Source organism: Nomascus leucogenys, chromosome 5, assembly GCF_006542625.1.
Source record: "Nomascus leucogenys isolate Asia chromosome 5, Asia_NLE_v1, whole genome shotgun sequence".
Classification (NCBI taxonomy): Eukaryota; Metazoa; Chordata; class Mammalia; order Primates; family Hylobatidae; genus Nomascus; species Nomascus leucogenys.
This window is the reverse complement of record NC_044385.1, coordinates 106723258-106747848: the sequence shown is the minus strand read 5'-3', so window position 1 is coordinate 106747848 and position 24591 is coordinate 106723258. Positions and strand designations below refer to the sequence as shown.

Here is a 24591-nt window from a genome sequence, read left to right as displayed (position 1 = left end):
TTATATTGATGACATTTGTTTTCAAATATTGTAAGCACTACGTTCAATATACTGTGAGGAGACAGGATGCCTTTTACAAATTACAATATTCTTTTCAAAATTCTAAAATAATCATTTTTTTTCCAACCATGGAGTCATTTAATGTGCCTAATGATATTTTTGTATTCTCTCTTTTAATACATTCTTTTTGGAAATTTAAATGTGTTCTGTCAGATATATTGTAGACCCATCTTCAAATATCTGTATTACAGATAAAGAGAGAAGGAAAAAATTTGTGTTTACTCTGATTTTTTTTTTTTTTTTTTGTATTCTACTGATCCAGTTTGCCATAATATGTTAAGGCTGAGTTAACCATGTGGGCAGCTGTATACTAGGCAGGGGGCCCATACTTTGTCGAGTTGCTCCAGGCAGGAACTCTGGTAACTGTAGATTCTGAGTCATGCTTAGGGGCACCTGCTCCCCTGTAACCACCACACTTGCTAGCTTGACAGCATTCTCAGCTTTTGCCAGATTGGGAGCTTAACAAGGATCAATGCCAAGTCAGAATTCTACTGGAATGAACTGCTAGGCAGGGCAATTAGAGTAGGGAACAAGACACCGTTGCTCAAGGTTTTGTTTGGTTTGCTCTGTGTTTCGGTACTAGCTCAAGGATAGTTGGTGCACAGTTCTTCTTTTCTAAAAGATGCAATTGCCCTTTTACAAAACCCACTACAATGCCTACATTTTACTCGGGCCACATTTCATGCCAAGTGTTGGTTAGAGATGAGCTTTGTGCCCAGGGCGTCATGGAGGTAGCCCTGTCACCATTTTCTGAACAGCTCAGTTTGTTCCTACCAACAATCCCCTTGCTTCATCTTGATGTAAGCTTCTGCTAATCAAACTCTGGGAGTTTTCTAGTGCTTTCTGACAATTTCATTTATTCTGTTTAAAAGCAAAATAAAACATAAACACATAAAAAATATTTTCTTTGTATTGGTAGCTCATATCTATTTAAGTCCTGTATAGAAATCTCTAGTGCATTGTTGGCACTCTTTCCTCTTCTGATTTACGATTTTTATCCTTTTTGTTATTTTTAAAAATTGTCCTTTATTGTTACAGACATGATTTTGAAACAATGGAAATCTAAAAAGAAATTGCTCATTAACACCTTCCAAAATAAAATTTCTGTTTTAATTTGGTCATAAGATCTTCCAGACCATGTCTTTGAATAATCAATTTTGACATACTTATATATCTACATATATATAATACTTAGGTATAATATTATGTATTATCTCTCAAATATGCATAGCTATACATACATACAGCCCATTGTTTTTCTTCCCTCATATCATCCCTCATCCCCTGTCCTACCCACTATAGGTAGGCAAGATTAGCACTTTGGAGGTGGGGACTGGTGTGAGGTGATTAAATCATGGGGACAGATTTCCCCCTTTTTGAAGTTCTTTGAAAATTCTCCAAACTGCTTTCCAGAATGGCTGAAATAAATCACATTCCCACCAACAGTGTATAAGTGTTCTGATCTAAGTGAATTATTAAGTAAGAAAAATACAATGAAGATAAAAACTTAGAACTACCATTCGACCCAGCAACCTCATTACTGGGTATAAATATATCCAAAAAAGAATACATCATTCTACCAAGAAGACACATACGCTTATATATTCATTGCAGCACTCTTCACAATCAAGACATGTAAGCAACCTAGTCCCCTGTCAATAGTAGATTGGATTTAAAAAATGGGGTACATATATACCGCGGAATTCTACACAGCGTTAAAAACGAAAACAAAATCATGCCCTTTGCAGCAAAATGTATGCAGCTGGAGCCCACTATCCTAAACGAATTAATGCAGGAACAGAGAACCAAATACCATATGTCCTCACTTATAAATGGGAAGTAAATGTTAGTACTCATGGACATAAAGATGCCAACGGTAGTCAGTGGGGACTACTAGAGGGGCGATATGGTTTGGATCTGTATCTCTATCCAAATCTCATGTCAAATTGCCATCCTTAGTGTTGGAGGTGGGGCCTGGTGGGAAGTGATTAAATCGTGGTTACAGACCTGGCACCTCCGCCTGCTCCTGCTCTGGCCATGTGAAGTGCTGGCTCCTCCTTTGCCTTCCGCCATGATTTTAAGTTTCCTAAGATCTTTCCAAAAGCCAAGTAGATGCCAGCATAATACTTTCTGTACAGCCTATGGAACCAGGGGCAATTAAATCTGCTTTCTTTATAAATTACCCAGTTTCAGGTTTTGTTTTATAGCAATGTGAGAACAGACTAATACAAGGAGGGAGGATGAGAGTGAGGCAAGGATTGAAAATTAACTATTGGGCATTGTGCTCAGTACCTGGGCGACAGAATCAATTGTATCCTAACCTCAGCATCACAAACATATTCAGGTAACAAACTTGCATGTGTATCCCCTGAATCTAAAATAAATGTTGAAATTTTAAAAAGTAAATAATAAAAGCTGCTTTGCTGTAACCAGTGAGTACCAAAAGAAAAAAGGAAAAAAAAAGCTACTTGATTCTGAAAAGTTATGTAGTTATAATTTAAATAATAAAAATGTATTAGTAAACAAAAATATTATACTTTAGGTTAAAATAATGAATTCATTTCTTTATTAAAAATAAAAATAATTCACCTAGATCAAAAGACATGGGTGGATTGACATAATACTCACTTTTATGAATGGAATCCACTTTATTTAACCATTCCTCATCGGCATTTATATTGTTTACATTTTCTGCAGGTACAAAAATATTGCAGCAGTATTCCCTGTATATAAATGTATTTTAATTAATATTTTATTCAGTGGATAGACTAAAAAAGTGACACTGTGTTGAGGAATTTTTATGGTTTTAATTTAGAAAGTTTTAATATCAAATTCTTTGCCTGATAGTTATGAGATGTTCCAGTGCCTCACACCTGTAATCTCAACACTTTGGGAAGCCACAGTGGGCGGATCACAAAGTCAGGAGTTTTGAGACCAGCCTGACCAATATGATGAAACCTGGTCTCTACTAAAAACACAAAAATTAGCTGGGCGTGGTGGTAGGTGCCTGTAATTCCAGCTGCTCCGGAGGCTGAGGCAGGAGAATTGCTTGAACCAAGGAGACGGATATTGCAGTGAGCCGAGATCGCACCATTGCACTCCAGCCTGGGTGACAGAGTGAAACTCCATTTCAAAAAAAAAAAAGTTCCAGTGACTTTTTATGATTTGTGGATTGGTTTTTGAGCATAACACTCACCTGTTGATACAATTCCAAGTGAGTCAGGAAGCTGAAAGAAGTCAAGTCCTGCTTGTCAAAGCAAAATGAACATATAAGTGGTCAGGGTGAAAAGTGGATGATAAACCAAAGTTCTTTTTAAAGAGCTTGACATATTGATATCCCCAAGAATTGGGAACAAGTGGTAAATAAATTGAAGTATACCAAAATATTGGAGATATTAAAAATAATACTGGGTTTATATGTATTTTACATGGGGAGAATTTGCAGAATATGTAAAACATGACACCTTACAGAGCTAAGTAAAATGGAAACAAACCAGTTTGCCTGTGTGTTCATTATTTTTTAATGCATTTGTACAGATACATAGGTAAATGGCTGAAACTGGTAACTGAAGGATATACTGCTAACAGCTGTTGCACCTGGGGAAGATGGTAGAATTAACCATCAGTGCAGAAAGCCCTTCATTTTGATTTCTATAGTACTCTGAAATAGTTTCATTTATGGCAAACATGTATTTGTTTGCAAAATGCAATTTTTAAAAGAGGTAAAAAGCAGAGGAGGATGAGATAAAGGAAGAGAAGGAGTGGGAGGAAGAATAGAAGTGAAAATTAAATTAGGTCAAAGTCCAAACCTGCACAGTGGTTTCAGAAAAAACTCAGGCATTGTCTGGCTTATTCAATTCCTGCTCTTCGTATTCCTTTTTCAGTGGAGATAATTTTATCACCAGCTCACCTCAGCATCTTCCAAACATACCATCATTTTTTTTCTTCCTTTTCTAGTTTTCTTCTTAATAACATATATTATTAGGGTTTTTATTTTATAGAAATGCCTACTTTATTTAAGAAATATCATCTGTGAATACATTATAAAATATGAGTCACTAGCTTTACATCTATTTAGGTTCATAAATATTTTCGACTTATGTCTGTGTTTTCTAATACTTATAGTTCATACAATTACTCTTGGATTTCCAGAATGCTTTTGGTAATTTATTTGAAAAGCAGCATCTTATAGAAATAAGGAAACACCCCCAGATGGACTGAAGAAGCGAATATTAAAATGAACATTTGTCACATGGAACTGACTTCTTTAGTAGACAAAGGCTGTGATGGCTGTACAATATTCCCCTTATTCTCTACTTCTACTTCCAAGTACTTAAAAAATATAAAGCTTTACTGAAAGGTGTGAAAACTTGATATGGGTTGGATCTGTGTCCCCATCCAAATCTCATGTTGAGTTGTAATTCTCAGTGTTGGAGGTGGGGCCTGGAGGGAGGTGATTGTATCACGGGGATGGAGTCCCCAAGAATGGTTTAGCACCATTCCCCTAGTGCTGCTCTCCTGACAGAGTTCTCACAAGATCTGGTTGTTTAAAAGTGTGTAGCACCTCCACACTTCTCTCTCTTCTTCCTGCTTTGGTCATTTAAGACATGCCTGCTCTCCCTTCACTTCTTCCGTGACTTTAAGTTTCCTGAGACCTTCCCAGAAACCAAGCAGATGCCAGAATCATGCTTCCTGTACAGCCTGTGGAACCATGAGCCAATTAAACTTCTGTTCTTTATAAATTACCCAGTCTCAGGTACTTACAGCAATGTGAGAATGGACTAATATACAATTCTATCAGAAATGTCCTGCCTCACCTGTGCCTAATTTTGACCTTGATGGCTTTTGATCCACTTGAACAGAGTTCATTATTGTGCTACTTCGGCACATAGAAGGTGCTATTGTTCCTTCCTGTTAGATCTATGATAAAGATTTCTCTGAAGCAAATGCACTTTTCCAGGAGTAATATTTAGTATAGTGTTTTCTCCTCCCCACCTGTAGAATTTATAAAGAATATCAAAAACGTAGTATACCGGAAAAGATTATCAAGTCCCATAACTTTAGGTTCAAAGTTATGTTTTAAGTCCAATAGATTAAGAAAGATATGTTATCATTTCTTCTCCAAGCAAATCAAAGGAAGAAATATTTTATAGTTATTAAAATCACTAAATCACTATTTCTGTCTCTGTGTTGCTTTCTTTCTATTTCAGCTTTTTACTCACTTTTATTCCTCTTTTAAGCCTGTTTTAATGATATTTAAATAACTGCTCTGTCCCAGATAATGAAACCTGTCTAATATAGAGATTTTTGGAATGATTCATTTACTGTGTTGGTTCACCTTGTGTGACAAGTATACTGAAGAGTTCATAAAAAAATGACAACAGGGTGAATTGCCCTAATTGAATCAATGATCTAAATAGCCTTTTGTATCTTACATAATTCTGTTTAGCTCAAGCTATTAAAGTGACAATTTTAAGGGATATGCTATTGAAAATTGCTGTTCTCTTGCATGTATTAAATCTTCAGGCCTAGAACTCTATTAATGAAAATATAATTTCAGCCTTACCAATGAATTAATGAAAGTAAATTTATCTTTATACAGTGTATTGCAAAAAATAATCACATTTTTTTCTTATAAATGAAAGCTGTAGGGATGTTTGGGATTGTTTGTTTGTTTCTTTTTTTGCTACTGCATTTTGAAAAAAACGGTCCACAAATGCTAAAAAAACAAAAATCTAGTTTGGTGCACTATTGGCATATAGAATTTCTGAATTATTGCATGCTAGTTTTGCATCCTGCAACTTTATTGCATTTGTTTTTCAGTTCTAATAGATTTTGTATGGAGTCTTTGGGTTTTTTCAAATATAAGATTGTATCATCTGCAAACAAGGATAATTTGATGTCTTCCATCCATTTTGGATGTCCTTTATTTCTTTCTTTTGTCTGACTGCTCTAGCTAGAACTTCCAGTACTATGTGAAATAACAGTGGTGAAAGTGGGTATCCTTGTTGTTTTCCAGATCTTAGGTGAAAGACTCTCGGTTCTTCTTCATTCAGCATAATACTAGTTGTGATCTGTAATATATGGCTTTTATTATTTTGAGGTATGTTCCTCCTATACCCAATTTTGAGGATCTGATCTTTTATTCTACTAAGAAGAAAATGTTGACTTTTATTAGATGCTTTTTTAGTGTCAACTGAAATGATTGCATGATTTTTATCATTCATTCTGTTGATATGATGTAGAATATTGATTGATTTGTGTATGTTGAACCATGTTTGCATTCCAGGGAAAATCCCACTTGGTCATGATAAATGATCTTTGTATGCATTATTGAATTTACTTTGTTAATATTTTGTTGAAGATTTTTACATCAATATTCATCAGAGATATTTTCCTGTAGTTTTTTTTATGACGTGTCTTTGTCTGGTTTTTGGTAGCAGGGTAATACTGGCCTGGTAGCATGAGTTTGTAAGTATTTCCTCCCCCTCTATCTTTCAGAATAACTTGAGTAGGATTGGTATTAGTTTTTTAAATGTTTGCTAGAATTCAGCTGTGAAGACATCAGATCCCAGGCTTTTCTTTACTAGGAGAATTTTTATTACAGTTTCCATCTCATTACTTGTTACTGGTCTATTCAGGTTTTCAATTTCTTCCTGGTTCAATCTTTCTAAGTAGTATGTATCTAAGAATCTGTCCATTTCTTCTAGATTTTTCAATTTATTGACATATAGTTACTCACAGTAGCCATAATGATCCTTTGATTTCCTGTAGTATCAGTTGTAATGTCTCCTCTTTCATTTCTAATTTTATTTCTTTGTATTTTCTCTCTTTTTTTTAGTCTAGCTAAAGATTTTTCAATTTTATCTTTTAAAAAAACCAACTTTTTATGCCATCGATCTTTTGCATTGTCTTCTTCATTTCAAATTCATTTATTTCTGCTCTGATCTTTATTATTTATTTTCTTCTACTAATTTTGGGCTGGTTTGTTGTTGCTTTTGTAGTTCTTTAAGATGCATCATTAGATTGTTTATTTGATGCATTTTCTCTTTCTTGATGTAGAAACTTACAGCTATAACCTTCCCTTTTAGTTTTGCTTTTGCCATATCCCATTACAACTGAAACTACAGAAATTCAAAGGTTTTAGTATGCTTTCATTACTATTTGTTGCAATAAATGTTTTCAATTTCTTTTTTTTTTTTTTTTTTTTTTGAGACGGAGTCTTGCTCTGTCACCCAGGCTGGAGTGCAGTGGCGTGATCTCGGCTCACTGCAAGCTCTGCCTCCCAGGTTCACGCCATTCTCCTGCCTCAGCCTCCCGAGTAGCTGGGACTACAGGCGCCTGCCACCACACCGGGCTAATTTTTTCTATTTTTAGTAGAGACGGGGTTTGACCGTGTTAGCTAGGATGGTCTCAATCTCCTGACCTTGTGATCCGCCTGCCTTGGCCTCCCAAAGTGCTGGGATTACAGGCATGAGCCACCATGCCCGGCCTCAATTTGTTTCTTGATTTCTTCATTGACCCACTGGTTATTCAGAAGCATATTGTTTGATTTCCATGTATTTTTATAGTTTCCAAAATTCCTCTTGTAATTAATGTCTAGTTTTATTCCACTGGGGTCAGAGAAGATTCTTGATGCTATTTCCGTTTTTTTTTTTTTCTTTGAATGTTTTAAGACTTGTTTCATGACCTAACATCTTAACACCCATACTTAGGGATGATACATGTGATGAGGAAAACATTGTATACTTTGCAGCTGTTGGATGAAATATTCTTTAAATACCTATTAGATCCATTTGGCCTATAGTGCAGGTTAAGTACAATGTTTCTTTGTTGATTTTCTGTCTGGAAGATCTTTCCATAGCTGAAAGTGGAGTGTTGAAGTCTCCAATAAATAGTGTATTGGGGCCTATCTCTCTCTTTAGCTCTAATAATATTTGCTTTATATATCTGGGTGCTTCACTGTAGCATGTTTTATAACTTAAGTAGTTAAATATTTTTAAAATGTGATACAATTTTACATGATTTTAATGGTGCATATGTAATACAACTTGTGTAAGATATTTATGAATGATTAGTTTTCAAAGCTTCTTGAATATTACAATATAGTATTCTTTACAAAAGTTTGTTTGTAACTTTATCATATTGGGGTAGAATCCTAATAAAAGGATTGCAAAGTCAAAGGGCATGAACATTTTAAAGGCTTTTATACATATTTTCTGATCACCTTCTGGAAGGTATTACCAGTTTGCTCTTCCTTCAGATGGTATGAAGGAAGGAATATTTATTCCAAGTATGTGATAAAATTATTATTTAGACCATTGAACTAAATGCATGCTTAACTTCCAGTTCTCGCATATCCAGATGTGTGTTATTTTTGTCTAATAACCATCCTGAATTTAGAGTATAGTATGATTTTCAATACACAAATTTGGCAAACACTCACTTTTAAAGATGTATATTTTTTCGTGGATATAACTGAAAGGCAGCTGTAGATGAAGGCACTGAATATGTTTGTTGGCAAAAGTGATTTTGCTATGTAACACTGGAAGACAATTGAGTTTTAAATGTGACTTACACATGAAATTTAGTATCAGTCTCCAAAGGGAGTGTCTAAGCCCTGCTTGGAAGAAGACTACATATAATATATGTTTGCTAGAAATACTAGTTGTGTTACTGATAATTATCATATTTTTTACATATTTGAGTTTATAACTATTAACTCATTTATGTGTTCTATTTTCCCGTTTTTCTTTTTTTTTCATTCTTTTGAACAAATTTTATCTTAATATTTTTCTCCTCCTGGTTTGGAATAATGAATAATATTTCTAGTTTGAATGGTTATCGCAAGAACTGCAGTATAAATAATTAACTTAGTAAGGCCTAAAACTAATCAATATCTGTAAAATAATAGAAGGACTTTTGTCTTTATATAATAATACAAGGACATTGTCTTTCAACCCCTTCTGATATGCTATTGTTGCTTTATATTTTAGTTTTGCTTTTCAATTTACATACGACAATCTAATTTTATGTTACCCTCAATATTTCTTTGGATTCTTGAACACATCTATATTTTTGTTCTCTCTATTCCTATTCTATCTAAAATCTTCCATTTTAAAATACTTCTCTGTGTTCTGAAATAGCATCTCTCAGAATTTCCTTTTTGAAGATACCATAATGCAAATACTCTAAGCTTGATCTAAAAGTATTTTTCATTCTTAAAAGATCTTTTATATGTCTAAAATTAAAGCTGGGCAGTTTATTTTCTCTAAAAATATGGAAGATGGTATTTCATTCTCATTTGGCATTTTATGCTGCCATGAAATTGAATTGTCCTTTTAATGGCTGTTCCTTCTATGGTAGTCAGCCTTCTCTCTCAGGGTGTCTTTCTGATCTTTTCTTTTTTATCTGTGCTTTTTTACTTTACTATTTCCAAATGTATATTTCTTTTCACTTATCTTGATTGTGATTGATTGAGATTTTAAAATCTGTTGAGTAGTATATGTATCAGAACACTTTTATTGGGCCACCTCAGAATCTCTTGGCTTCTGTCCGTGAGATCCTCAGTAATTTTGTTTTCACTTCAGTAACTGATATATATTTCAACTTTAGGTGATCTCCACCTGTGTGTATAAACCCCACAGTTCCTTGCCTTGCACATGTCGTATCTTCTGTCTCCTAAGCTCTAAAATTCCCTGGTTCTGTTCAGCACCCTAATGCACAGTTGATGCTTCACAGGAGTTAAGTTTTGGCCAATGGGTGTAGGAGAAAATACGTTTTTCTTTCTAAGAACACCGGTTAGGACAGTTGTTAATAAATTCACCTTTAACAATAGTTACTTTCAATAGGACTTTAAAGTGGAATAATTCAATGGACTGACGGTAATGTGGACACCATTGGCTTTTAGAGGTGAGATGGTGATAATCTCTGTCATAGAGTGGCAATAAAACTACTGAAGCTTTAACATGTTTAATTGGGAGAGGGTGCAGGCAGAAGCTGAAGTGTTGGAAAGAGCAGTGGTTGTTGCAGTTGACTTGTGTGATGGCAATGATAATTATATGGATTTTAGAGATGGTTGGCTTCTGTAAATGACTTTGAAATTTTTGCAAAATGACAAGATCGGCTTGGAAAAGTCACTGGGCAACTCATTTCATACTGTGAAAAGTCAGTAGTTTTGAACTGAAATGCAATGACAATTGAAATGACATTGAAATTTTTGCAAAATGACAAATTGGGCTTAGAAAAGCCACTGGGCAGCTCATTTCATACTGTGAAAAGTCAATAGTTCTTATCCATGGATTTTAGTGGCAAACTCTAATATATTGTCTCTTACAGCCACAGAAAAGACTGCACTGAAAATTTAGTCCAGGATCTGACAGGGCTATAAAGGAGCCTAATTACAAATGGTTCCAAGAAGGATTGTACCACTAGAATAAATAGTAATTTTTAAAAAAAATCACATTCTGGAAAGAGTTGCAGAAGTTAATGCAACTTAACTTATTAAAAGACTTAAAAATAGGTTGTCTCGCCTCTGTTTTGAAAGCCAGATGGATTGTGGCAGATGACAATGGGCTATGATAATCCTAAACCACCTTGCTGGATGTTGTGTGTCTACCAGAGCAGATCGACATAGTCTTTATCATTTGTAATGTTGTTACTGATCTAACACATGTATTCTCTTCAGTCCCTATCAATAAAAACAATAAAAACCTGTTTGTCTTTACAGGACAATGCACATTCTCTGTATTGCCCCAGGACAATATTTATTCTCCTGCTCTTTACCATAAATTAGTCTGCTGGGCACATTATTATCTTGCATTCCACAGAATATTGTACTATTGAATTGGTGATATTTTACTAATTGTAATTATATTGGGCTGGAAGTAACAAGTATCCTGGAGGCTCTGTTTAGGCAAATGTTTCCCAGAGAGGAGATGAAAACCGGTGAAGAGTCAAGTTCTTTTACATCCACTAAGATGCTTGTGGATCTGGAGATCCAGTGGTCTGGAGTGTGCTTTCTAATTTTAGGGGCAAGTTGTTGCACCTCACATTTATTATCTCTAAAAAACAGGCAGAGCACATGAGCACCCATGCGCTGATTTTTCTAGGGATGAAGGTAAGATTCAGGCAAAATACTCTTCTAAATATAATTCTGCTAAAGTTATAAATGGAGCAAAGAATTTTGATAAAAAACCTGGCATATACAATGAAGTAGTTTACCTTTTTGAAAGGACAGACGAATGGTCCTTAGTAGCCCAAGAACTAGTTTTCCATAGCTATCACAGTTCACACATTATAGGTTCAATTTCATGAAATACTCTGACATTTTGGTTAAAGTAAAAACAACATTTTCACACCACGGTAACATAAAAATTCTAACTCTAATAAACCTTACCATTAAAATAAAAACAATTGTTTTTATATAATTGTTTTATCTGTGGAAAAGTGAGTTATATATATATATATCTCTGATATGTTCCCAAGGGATTTCTGTCAAAGTCATGCTATAACATTTTAGGCAATACATGGATAAGTATTTATTGAAAAGAAAATTTTCAACTGAATCGTGATTTCTAGTGTTCAAATATTGTCATCACAAATCAAAAGAAAATAACATTATATGCTATACTTAATAAAATAGCTTAATAGAATATGAATTTCCAAATATTTCGTTATAGTGTTCTTTGACAGGAATGCATCAACTTGACATTATCTTATAATTACTTTTTGAGATTGCCTATTATAGCACAAGTATTTTATTACTGACTTTTCTTGTTGAGATTCATTGGAATTGGAAAACTTTAATAGGAAAATAATACATAATTTGTTATTTTTTTCTTTGAAGTTTCTCAAATTAATTGGGGGTAATTATGAAATAATTATGATACTTTAGAAGATAATGATGTCTCTGAATGAAGAATAAATAGATTAGGATGGTAGAATTGGGAACAGTCAGATCTGTTAGAAGGCATTGAAGTAGTTTATGTAGCAGGTGAAGTACTTTGAAAATGATATAAACAAGGACAGTGGTATGACATGAAGAGAAGTGCATGAATTTAGCATGTTTTCTGGATTTTAAGCTTCTAGAAATTGCTAATGAATTCAATCTGTGAGAGAGGTGAAGGTGAAAAAATATCAGGGATAATTAATAAATTTTTGATCTAATATGTAGTAAAGTATTATGTAATTATTGGGGGGACAACCTTGGGAAAATAACAGTGTTATAAAAATAGAAACCAAAATTTTTCTTTGAATATGTAAAGTTTGAGATACAGAGTGGTTATTTGAGTGGTTATATCAAGAGAGTGCTAAAAATGTCTGCCACTTAAATTATGAGTCAGATCTGGCTGCAGAAATGTGTGAGTTGTCAATGTACAAATGTTTGTACACTGTATAATGTACAAATAGCTTAGTTATTTTCTGATAGTGAAGGAATGTGGATAGAGAGGCAGAGATTAAGACTGAACTTAAGGATGCCCCAACACTGTAATTCAGAAAAAGGAACAAAACGCATTAAAGAAGACTAAGAAGGGCCCAGAAGGTCAGAAAGAAACCCAGATAATGTGGTTTCAGAAAACAAAGAGAGCAAATTTAAAAAGTAAGAAGTGGAGGCAAGAGGCAGAATAAGATGGTTGATATGGTTTGGCCCTGTGTCCCCATCCAAATCTCATCTCTAATTGTAATCCCCATGTGTTATAGGAAGGGCAATGGTGGGAGGTGATTGGATCACGAGGGCAGATTTCCCTCTTGCTGTTCTCATGATAGTGAGTTCTGACAAGATCTGATACTTTAAAAGTGTAGCACTTCCCCTTCACTCTCTTTCCTCTGCCATGTAAGACTTGCCTTGCTTCCCCTTTGCCTTCCACCATGATTGTAAGCTTCCTGAGGCCTCCGCAGCCATGCAGAACTGTGAGTCAACTAAATCTCTTTCCTTTATAAATTACTTAGTCTCAGGTATGTCTTTACAGCAGTGTGGGAACAGACTAATGCAATGGCTGAATAGAAGCCTCCATCAATTGTCCTCCCCACAAGAACACCAAATTTAATATCCATCTACACACGCACAAAAACACCTTAATGAGAACCAAAAATCAGGTAAGCAATCACAGTACCTGGGTGTAACTTCATATTGCTTAAAGAGGTACTGAAAAGGGTAGGAGAGACAGTCTTGAATTTCTGACATCACCCTTTCCCCATCCCTTAGCAGTGGCCACATGGTGCTGACAGAAATTCTGTGCACTTGTGGGACTTTGCATGGGAATACAGTGCTGCCAATACAGAGGCCCACAGTGCTGGGCAGAACTCAGCTGATGCCCACGGAAGGAACATTTAGAACAGCCCTATCAAGAGAGGAATCGCTCATCTCAATAGTCAGAACTTAAGTATCAGCAATGCTGGCCACCATGGGCTAAATTAGTCTGGGCCCTAAATAAACTTGAAAGGGAGTCTAGGCCACAGGGACTGCAACTCCTAGGCATGTCCTAGTGCTGTGCTTGGAGCCAGTGGACTTGGGAGTCGCTTGACCTAGTGAGACACAGCAGGGATGGCCAGGGAAGTGCTAGTACCACCTCTTCCTCAACCCAAGGCACCACAGCTTACAGCTCCAAAGGAGAGTCCTTCCTTCTGCTTGAGGAAAGGTGAGATAAAATTAAGGAGGATTTTGTTTTGCCACTTGAATACCAGTTCAGCCACACTAGAATAGGGTACAAAGCAGAGTTGCGAGGCCCACATCCCAGCCCCTAGCTTCTGGACAGTATTTTTAGATACACCATGGGCCAGAAGGGAACCCACTGCCCTGAAGGGAAGAACCCAGTCCTAGCAGGATTTATCACTTGCTGACTACAAGCTTACTAAAGAGTCTTTGGGCCTTATGTGAACACTGGCAATACCCTGGCAGGACTCCACAAAGGCCTGTGGTGGTTGGACATGGAAAACACTCCTCTGCCTGGGGAAAGGAGAGGGGAGAGTGGGAAGGACTTTGTCTTATTGTTTTTTTGCCAGCTCAGATGCACTAGAATAGAGTACCAGGTAGATTTCTTAGGTTTCTGACTCTAAACCCTGGTTCCCAGAGGGCATCTCTGGACCTGCCTGTAGTCCCCTCTCTTCAAGAGAAGAGAACAAGACTGGCTGATCATAGAGCCTGATGATTATATAGCCCTAGAACCTTGAGCAAACACAGGTGGTGGCCAGGTAGTAGTTACAGTGGGCTTGGAGTGAGATTCAGTTCCATGTGGGCTTCAGGTCTGATCGAGTGCAGCCCCAGTGGTGGTGACCACGGAGGTGGTTGTGTCAACCCTCCTGCACCTCCAGGCAGCTCAGCTCACAGAAACTCTGTTTGGGAGAAAGTACGAAAGAGAGCAAGAGTCTCTGTCTGGTAATCCAGGGAATTCTTCTGGATCTTATCCAAGACCACCAAGGCAGTACCTCTACAATCTGCAAGAACCACAGCATTACCTACTGTGGGGTATCCCCTAATGCAGATAAGGCTGCAGTGACAAAAAACTGAGATCAGAACCCCCAAGTTCCTTCAAATACCTTGGAAGCCTTCCCAAGAAGAATGGGTACAAACAAGCCCAGACTGCAAAGACTACAATAAATACCTAGCTTTTCAATGCCCACACACCAACGAACATCCACAAACATCAAGACTATGCAGGAAAACATGACCTCACCAAATGAAATAAATAAAGCACCAGGGACCAATCCTGGAGAAGCAGAAATGTGTGACCTTTCAGAGAGAGAATTCAAAATAGGTGTGCTGAGGAAGCTCAAAGAAATTGAAGATAACACAGAGAAGGAATTCAGAATTCTATTAGAAAAATTTTATAAAGAGATTGAAAAAATTAGAAAGAACCAAACAAAAATTGTGGAGTTGAAAATGCAATCGATGGCCAGGCACAGTGCCTCATGCCTACAATCCCAACACTTTGGGAGCCGAAAGCAGGTGAATTGCTTGAGCACAGAAGTTTGAGAACAACCTGGGCAAAATGGTGAAGCTCTATCTCTACAAAAAGATACAAAAAATTAGCCAGGTGTGGTGGTACATGCCTGTAGTCCCAGCTACTTGGGAGGCTGAGCTGGGAGGATCAATTGAGCCTGGGAGGTAGAGGCTGCAATAAGCCATGATCATACCACTGCACTCCAGCCTGGGTGACACAATAAGACCATTTCTCAAAGAAAAATAACTTAAAAAAGAAAGAAAATGCAACTGACATGCTGAAGAATGCATCAGATTCTCTTATTAGCATAATTGATCAAGCAGAAGAAATAAGTGAGCTTGAAGATACACCATATGAAAAAATATACGGTTGGAGAAGACAAAACAAAAAATAATACAATGGAATAAAGCACACCTTGAAGATCTAGAAAATAGCCCCAAAGGGGCAAATTTAAGAGTTATTGGCCTTAAAAAGGAGGTAGAGAGAGCTAAAACTTATATTCAAAAGGACAATAACAGAGAACTTCTCAAACCTAGAGAAAAATAACAGTGTTCCAGTACAAGAAGGACCTGGGGAAGACTCTGTCAGGTAGAGGGAGAACAAATGGAAAAGTCTTGAGGTGAGCATTCATGAGTGGCTATGAAGGAAGAAACAGGAGCCAGTGTGCCTAAGAAGAAATAAAATTGATGGACCGCTGCCTAGATTAATGAAGAACAAAAGAGAGAATATTTTAATAAGCTCCACCAGAAATGATTCCCATGATGTTACAACTGATACCACAGACATATATGTAAGATTATCATTGACCGTTATGAACATCTCTATGTTCACTAACTAGAAAACTGGGAGAAAAAGGATAAATTGCTAGACACAACCTCCCAAGATTGAATCAGAAAGAAATTTAAATTGTGAACATAACAATAATGAACTACAAAGTTGAATCAGTAATAACAAATCTACTCGCCAAAAGAGCCCTGTATTAGATAGACTCACACCTGACTTCTATCAGCTATCAAGAAAGGTCTAGTACCCATCTTACTTCAAGGGTTTAAAAAAATTGACAAAGAGGGACTTCCTGATACCAAAATCTGGCACAGACCCAAGAAAAAAAAGAGGAAACCTCAGGCAGAAATCCCAGATGAACAACCTCCAAAATTTTTCAACAAAATACTAGCAAACTGAATCCAGCAGCACTTCAAAAACATAATTCATCATAATCAAATGTGTTTTATTCTGGGGATGCAGGGGTGTTTTAATACAGATTAATAAATCTGATTCACCACTAAACAGAATTAAAAACAAAAACCATATGATTATCTTAATAGACACAGAAAAAGCATTTGATAAAATCCAACATCCTTTCATGATAAAAACCTTCAACAAACTAGGCATTGAAGAAACATAACTCAAAATAATAAAAGCCATATATGACAAACCCACAGCCAGTATCACACTTGGGAAAATGTCAAAAGCATTTTCTCTAAGAATTGGAACAAGACAAAGATGTCCAGTCTCACCACTCCTAGTCAACATAATATTGGAAGTATTAACCAGAGCAATCAGGCAAGAGGTAAAAATAAAAGGCATCAAAATTGGAAAACAGGAAGTCAAATTATCTCTGTTTACTGATGACTAGATCTACCTAGAAAACTTCATAAATTCCTCCAAAAGCCTGCCAGACCTGATGAACAATTTCAGTAAACTTTCAGAATACAAAATTAATGCACAGAAATCAGCTATATTTATATGCACCAAAAATGCTCAAGCTGAGAACCAAATCAAGAATACAATCCCATTTAAAATAGCCACAATAAAATTACCAAGCAATTCATTTAACCAAGGGGTGAAAAACTTCTACATGGAAAACTACAAACACTGATTTAAAAAATTGTAAATGACACAGACAAATGGAAAAACATCCCATGCTCACGGATAGGAAGAATCCATATTATTAAAATAAATATACTGTTCAAAACAATCTAAAAATTCAAAGCTATTACTATCTAATTCCAATGCCACTGTCAATTCCAAATTAGTACTGAACATAGATGCATGACTGCCCTTCCTAATCTGAGTCATTTGCCAGTAATGCTGTCATTCTTTTTACTTTCCCCTTATGCATTTTTCTTAAGCTTTAAATAAACTAAATTAATCCTGCTTTCCCCCAAAGCCATTGTCTACAATATACTCATGTATTTAGAATGATCATGTCAAGGAATCCCACGTGCTTTGTCTGCTAGTGACATTTTAAAACTCACTCTGAGTGTATCTTCTTGAGATTCTTTTACCCACCACAATTATTTCTCCACTCACTTGATTAAAAAAATAGAGCAAGTTAAGGGCCTCGCATTACTTAATATATTACAGGCTTCATATATAAATGCACTCCCACTGTTGGATTCCTACCTCTTACTTTGTCCTCTGTGCCCTTAGTATTTTATAGAGACCCCTGAAATTGTACACTTTATTATCATCACCAGAGTTTTTTTTTTTAATTTTTATTTCTTTTTTGAGACAGAGTCTCACTCTGTCCCCCAGGCTGGAGTGCAGTAGCATGATCTTGGCTCACTGCAAGCTCTGCCTCCCGGATTCACTCGCTATTCTCCTGCCTCAGCCTCCCGAGTAGCTGGGACTACGGGCGCCCACCACCACGCCCGGCTAATTTTTGTATTTTTAGTAGAGACGGGGTTTCACCATGTTATCCAGGATGGTCTCGATCTCCTGACCTCATGATCCGCCCGCCTTGGCCTTCCAAAGTGCCGGGATTGCAGGCATGAGCCACCGCGCCTGGCCTATCATCACCAGACTTTTAATTGTCAAAGGCAGATTGTCTAATTTGCTTGTTCCACAGCGTATTAGTCCATTTTCATGCATCTGATAAAGACATACCTGAGACTGGGAAGAAAAAGAGATTGAATGGACTTACAGTTCCACATGGCTGGGGAGGCCTCATATGGTGGAAGGCAAGGAAGAGCAAGTCAGGTCTTACATGGATGGTGGCAGGCAAAGAGAGAGAGCTTGAGGAGCTCTCATGAGACTTACTCACTATCATAAGAAAGACCCACCCCCATGATTCAATTACCTCCCACTGAGTCCTTCCCAGTACATGTGGGAATTGTGGGAATTACAATTCAAGATGATATTTTTGTGGAGATACAGCCAAACTATATCACTCAGTTTAGCACAAAAGAAAGTAAATAGATCCAGAAGAAAATAAGTGGCAAAATTTGTAAAGGGAAAATGCTATGCTAATAATCTATCTTTATCAACTTTATTGAATTAAATTTCTATGGAATAAATTATCCTTTCTAAGTACACAGTTTAGTGAGATTGACAAATGTGTGCAGTCATGTTATCATGGCCACAATCAAGATTTAGAATATTTTCATCATCTTAGAAACTTCCCTCATGCCCCTTTGCAGTCAATTATCTGTAGCCTCTTTTGATCCCAAATGCTACTTTGTTTAATGTGATTATAGTTTGGTCTTTTCTAGCATTTCATATTAAGGAGAATATACAGTATGTAGTCTTTTTGGGCTTGGATTATTTTACTTAGCATAATGTTTTTGAGATTCATCTATGTTGTGGTGTGTATTAGTAGTTTGTTCCATATAACTATTGAGTAGTGTTCCTTTGTATGGATACATCAAAGTTTACTTATCTACTCACCAGTTTGAGGTAATTATGAATAATACTGCTTTGAAATAAAGACCAGTCTTTGTGTGGGCATATGTTTTTATTTCTCTTGAGTAGATAACTAGGAGGGAACTGTATATCAAGTATGCATTTACCTAAAAAAACTAATAAACAAAAGAAAACATAAGAATAGTCAAAACGTATATTAAAAGATGCTAACCATCACCAATCATTAGGGAAATGCAACTCAAAGCCACACTGAGATATCCCCTCACATGTTTTAGCATGGCTGTTATCAAAGACACAAAAGATAACACTATAGTATATAGCTCTCTGTCTCTTTTTCTTAGGTCTAGTAGTGTTTCTTTAATAAATCTGTGTGCTCCAGTGATGGCTGTGTATATATTTAAGATTGTTAAATGTTCTTGTTGAAGTAACCCCTTTATCATTATATAATGTCCTTCTTTAATTTGTTTTGTTTTACTGTTGTTGATTTAAAGTCTGTTTTATATAGTAAAAAAAATAACAGTGCCTGGTCTTTTTGGTTTTCCATTTGCATAACATATTTTTCTCTTGCTTTGAGCCTGTGGGTGTCATTATTCATTAGGGGTCCTTTGAGGGAAGCAGATGGTTGGGTTTTTATTTTTATCCAATTTACCAATCTACATCTTTTAAGTGGAGCACTTAGGCCATTTACATTCAAAGTTAATATTGACATGTGAGGTTTTGTTCCTGTCACAGTGTTTTTAGGTAGTTGCTTTGTAGTCTCAATCGTGTATTTGCTTTATAGGATATGTGTACTTTGTATTTATGAGTGCTTTTATTGTAGCAAGTATCATATTTTCATTTCCATATTTAGAACTACTCTGAGCATTTTTTGTAGGACTAGTCTCATTGTGACAATTGCCCTTAGCATTTCCTTGTGTGGGAATGACTTGATTACTCATTTATTTATTAAGCTTAGTTTGGCAGGATATAAAATTTTGGCTGGCATTATTTTTCTTTAAGGAGGCTAAAAGTAGGCTCACAATCTCTTCTGGCATGTAAGGTTTCTGCTGAGAAATCCACTGTTAGTTTGATGGGTGTACCTTTATAGGTGATTTGACCCTTTTATCTAGCTGCCTTTAAGATTTTTTTTTAGTGTTGACTTTGAATAGTCTGATGACCATATGTCTTGGTGAAGTTTTTCTTGTACATTACCTTACAGGTGTTCTCTAAATTTCTTGTATCTGGGTGTCTACCTCTCTGGGAAGACTAGGGAAATTTTCCTGAATTATTCTCTCAAATATATGTTTTTTTCAATTTGCTTACTTTTTCTTCTCTCTCAAGAATGCTTTATAAGCTTTGGTCATAGCTTTGGTCAACTTAGGTAATCCCATATTTCTCTAAAGTTTTGTTTATTTAAAAACAATGTTTTTCTTTAGTTTTGTCTGACTAGGTTAATTCAAAAAACAGATCTTCAAGGTCTGAAAATTTTTCTTCTGCTTGGTCTAGTCTATTAGTAAAGCTTCCAACTATATTTTGAAATTTCTTTAGTAAATTTTCCAATTCCAGAATTTCTACTTGTTTTTCAATTAAATATAGCAATCTCTTCTTTTATATCCTGAATCATTTTTCCAGTTTCTTTGCTTTGATTTTCCATTTTTTCTTGAATCTCATTGCGCTTCCTATTGGATTCTTTATCTGTCATTTTCGAATTTTCATTTTGGTTAGGATCCTTTGTTGAAGAATTAGTGTCTTCCTTCAGAGATGTCAACACTCAGGTTTTTTGTTCTGCTAGTGTCTTCACACTGATTCCTTCTCATCTGAAGCAGCAGTTGCTTTTATTTTTTGTTTAATTTACTATCATTTGAATGGAATTTTTACATTTTATTCTTTTTTTCCCTTGAGGATATGACTGTGATGTGTATTGCATATGATTATTTGGCTTCATTTTTGGGTGCTTTCAGGGGGCCAAGTCTCTATATAGGTTTCTTGGTTGTGGAGACCCTCTCTGTTGTGGGTTTCTCACATGCTGCCTGTTGTAGTGATGTATTGGACATATGAGCTGATGCACTATCTTCTACACAGCTGAGAGTACACAGGTCTCATAAAACTTATCTCATTCATTATCACTGGGCCCTTCAGACAGCAGCTTTTTATTTGGTGGTACAGTTCAGTATTCCATGCAGTTAGTGTCACTTAAGAGTAAGAGCCACCCACTCTCCAGGACCCTAATAATAAGAGAAGGAGGGAATAAGCATGTTGGGGTATGCTGAGATCTCAGGGGCAGGGTTGAGGTGCTGCACTAGCTGCTTATCCTGGGCAAGGAGGAACAGGCTCTGCTTTTATATCAGGGCCCCGTTGCAGGGTTTGTGACCTTTAGTTCATATAATCATTATCTGCTGCCTCCTATCCGTAGCCAAGAACCAAAGAAATGCCCTTCTGGTGGCTACTACAAAATAGGGTTTGGGGCTAAGCCCTGGGTCCAGAGCAGACAGACAGCTCTGTGATTTGTCTGCCCTTTACTGCCAGAATGCTACTGCCTTATGTAAAGAGCAGGAGATGGGTCCTATCCTTCGCTCTGTTGTGTCTGCAACAGTGGATGGGGGCAACAGGAGATAACCTCTTTCTCATTTCTATTTCCAGCAGCCAATGCCACCCACTTCATTGATTGACTCAATGTCCATGTTTCCTTTGTCCCAAGGGCAGGTTGGAGGGCTGTGCTCCCCTCTTCCCTAAGGGCAGCCCACACTGAGGGCTAGATCTTTAAGGAACCCACAGCTCCTCAGGGATCTGCTGGTACCATATGGTTGCCAAAGTCCAAGCAGGTCATGGGCTATGTTTGTGGGGTATCTGGTGATGTGGCGACCTAAGGGCTGAAGTCCCCTGGGGAGAACAGTGCATGTAAAACCAGTGTGGCACCTGCCATTTCAATTTGGGTCTGAGGGGATTACGGGCATACCTGCATGAACTGACCACCCAATTTATTGTCCTTAGCAAGGTCCCACATCACCACTGACATCCTTGTCTGGACTGTGAGGGCAGAGGGGCTCCCCAACACTTCGGAGAACATCAGATTGTCACACAGGTGAGGAGACAAGAGAAGCCATGACTTACCCTTTTCATGGTCCAGGTTTCTAGGGAGACAATCTCTGCCAGTCTCTTGCTGCTTTCCTCTTTTGTGTCCCAGGTTCTTTCCATGGGTGCTCCAACAGGTCCTTGCTCCATTCCCTCAGATTTCCATTTAAATCATGGCCATTCACCGTAACTTTGATCTTTCTTAGGAGAGCTGGCACCCAACATCCCTAGTCAGCAAACTTGAAAAAAAAAGAGAAAAAAACTGTGAAAACTTTTAAGGTAAAAGTAACTTCGTGATTAGCATTCTTTGTATTGGTTTTCATTTATTCTGAAATTAGTTTTAAAGCAACCCTTACACATACACACAAATAAAAAAATATTTAACAGTGACAATCAGTATAATATACTTTAGAAGTATTTCCCTTCCAATGACAGCATGGATTTATTCAATGTTATTTGAGAAGATCCTTGAGAGTTTTATAATTTAAGTTGCAAGTAGGAATTATACTCTGTGTCTCTCAGCAATATTCATGACAGGTCTTACTACAGAATGTCATTCAGTAAAATACTCTGTGCATGAGTTTGAATGTAATAATTTTACTCATAAAAAATCAGTGCAATAAATCTAGTGATTCAGCATTAAAATTTACCTCAAAAAAAGAAATTATTTGTGTTGTCAAAAATACCATTTCACCACTAACTAGACACTTTTTCAAAGTTTCACTTTTCTGAAGGATTAAATATGGATCTCATCCCATAGGATAATCAGAAAGCTTGATAAATCAGTGTTGTTTATATTCAAAGTATATTTGAGACTTCAGAGTTTATCAATTGCGTAGGAGAATTAAATGAATAATTTTTCAGTTAATGTTAACATAGTTTGTGGAAATCATCCTATGCTCATATCATATGCAGTTTTTTAGGGGGTGGGGTTAATATTAATTAAACTGTATATGTAAAATTTGGGCTACATGCATTATCTCATTCAATCCCGACAACACCCGTATCAAATAAATATATTTTTCTTCTTTTCATGGATGTAGAAACTGGAATTTATACAGGCTAATTAGTTAACTATCTTAGTTTATTAAATACTTAATTTGTGCCAGGAGCTTTCCTAAGCATTTTATACATGTTACCTAATGTTATGGCTACAACCAGTTAGGGAAGTACACATACAGAGAGAGAGATAAACACACAGGGGGAAAATACGTTTTACATCAGAGAGTTACCTGACCAAGTAATACACTTCTTTTGCTCTTCTCTAAGACCAACCCAGTGATAATTCCTTGACATATCTATTATTTACTAATGTGAAACAGAGATTAGGCATTCAATAATTTTGTTTTGAAAATATAACAAATGAATAGGAGAATGATAGAGATCTCAATTTATTTGAGATATCCCTATGTTTTACAATCAAAACTAAGTAAAGAGTTTTCCAAATTATGAACTATTTAATCAAAAGGTTATTTTTGAATGTTAATTTATGTGTGAGTTCATATCTTTATCTGTTTTGGTTTACTCATGCCTGCTTCCCCTGATACCATGATTTATAAATATAAGTGCAAGTGAGATGTGAGTTATTATATGTGCACACTGAGATTGACAGTGCAAATTGCATGTAGCTATGGATTAATATAGTTAGAGGTATGGAATTTTCTGTTCTTTTTGTACTCTACTGACAGATGGACCCACTGTTTTGCTGGAAAGTGGAGCCAATTTGTCTGGCTTTGAAGAAAACAGGAGAAAAGAGGATATACTGGGGACACTTTAATGACGGAGAAAGAGCAAGCCATTGGCCCAGATAATAAAAGTTATTGCTAATATTCATTTATCATGTATTATATGCAAGTTTATACTGTTTGTCACCATTTGATGTTTAAGTTTTGTTTACTGGAACTCAAAATTGAGGTGGAAGCAATGCTTTCTGAAAAAAATGAATTTAAAATTTTTACATTGTGGAAAGAAAAAGACCTCTGCGGATCTATCAGTTTGTTGGGGCTGCCATTTGAAAGTAAACCAATTCAGGTTGCTTGAACAACAGAAATGTACTTCCTCATAGATTTGGAGGCCAGAAGTCCAAGAGCAAGGTGCCAGCAGGGTTGGTTTCTTCAGAGACCTCTCTTCTTGGCTTGTAAATGGCTGTCTTCTTCTTGTGTCTTTACATGGTCTTTCTTCTGTCTATGTCATAATCTTTTTTTCTTCTAAGAATATCAGTCCTATTGGATTAGGCCCACATCAGTGACCTCACTTTACTTTAATCACCTTTTAAAAAATCTTATCTTTAAATGAGGAGCTGAATGTTAGAAACTCAGTATATGAATTTGGGGAAGGGGACAATTCAGCTTATAATAGGAGATGGTGTAAAGGTAAAGAATCACCTGGCTAAGTCATCTGCATTGTACTACTCATCTTTTGATGTAGACAGGTACCTCAGTCTTAGTACTGTGGAGAGCATGGGAGAGGTAATTTCATAGCATCCTGTCTCTGCAAATCCCTCTTGAGAAAACTGTAGAGAAATATATTCAATTTAGGGACAAAATTGACAATACATTATATTACTCTTAATTCTAATAAAATGGGAAATAGAAATGCATAAAATATTTGGTGAAGTATTTTAAATATATAAAAAGTAATTTATATTGTGTTTTAATCTAATCTGGCTAAAATTATTACTAAAAATATTGAAAAAATCAGTTTGGGGGAAATGTATACAGTCAACATTTTGTGACAAAAATGTTCATATCTATGTATTTTTGGACAATGACAGCTGCAATATTATTATAAATGTTTAGCAATTCCAAGCTTGAGGCAAACTCCACAGATAGAGTAACTAATTTATTAGGTGATAGAAAAGGAGATCATGATGGATTGACTTAATCTTTCATTC

The 24591-nt window shown here is 36.2% G+C and overlaps 1 long non-coding RNA gene across 1 annotated transcript; it reads right to left on the bottom strand.

Moving 5' to 3' along the window:
- Window positions 1-4296: 4296 nt before the first annotated feature.
- LOC105739806 lies at window positions 4297-24152 on the bottom strand. Its single transcript, XR_001115788.2, has 4 exons — window positions 24083-24152; window positions 21738-21937; window positions 4878-5055; window positions 4297-4761 (listed from the first exon to the last, which is right to left on the bottom strand). It is a non-coding gene; the product is annotated as an uncharacterized LOC105739806 (long non-coding RNA).
- Between the last annotated feature and the right edge of the window lie 439 nt (window positions 24153-24591).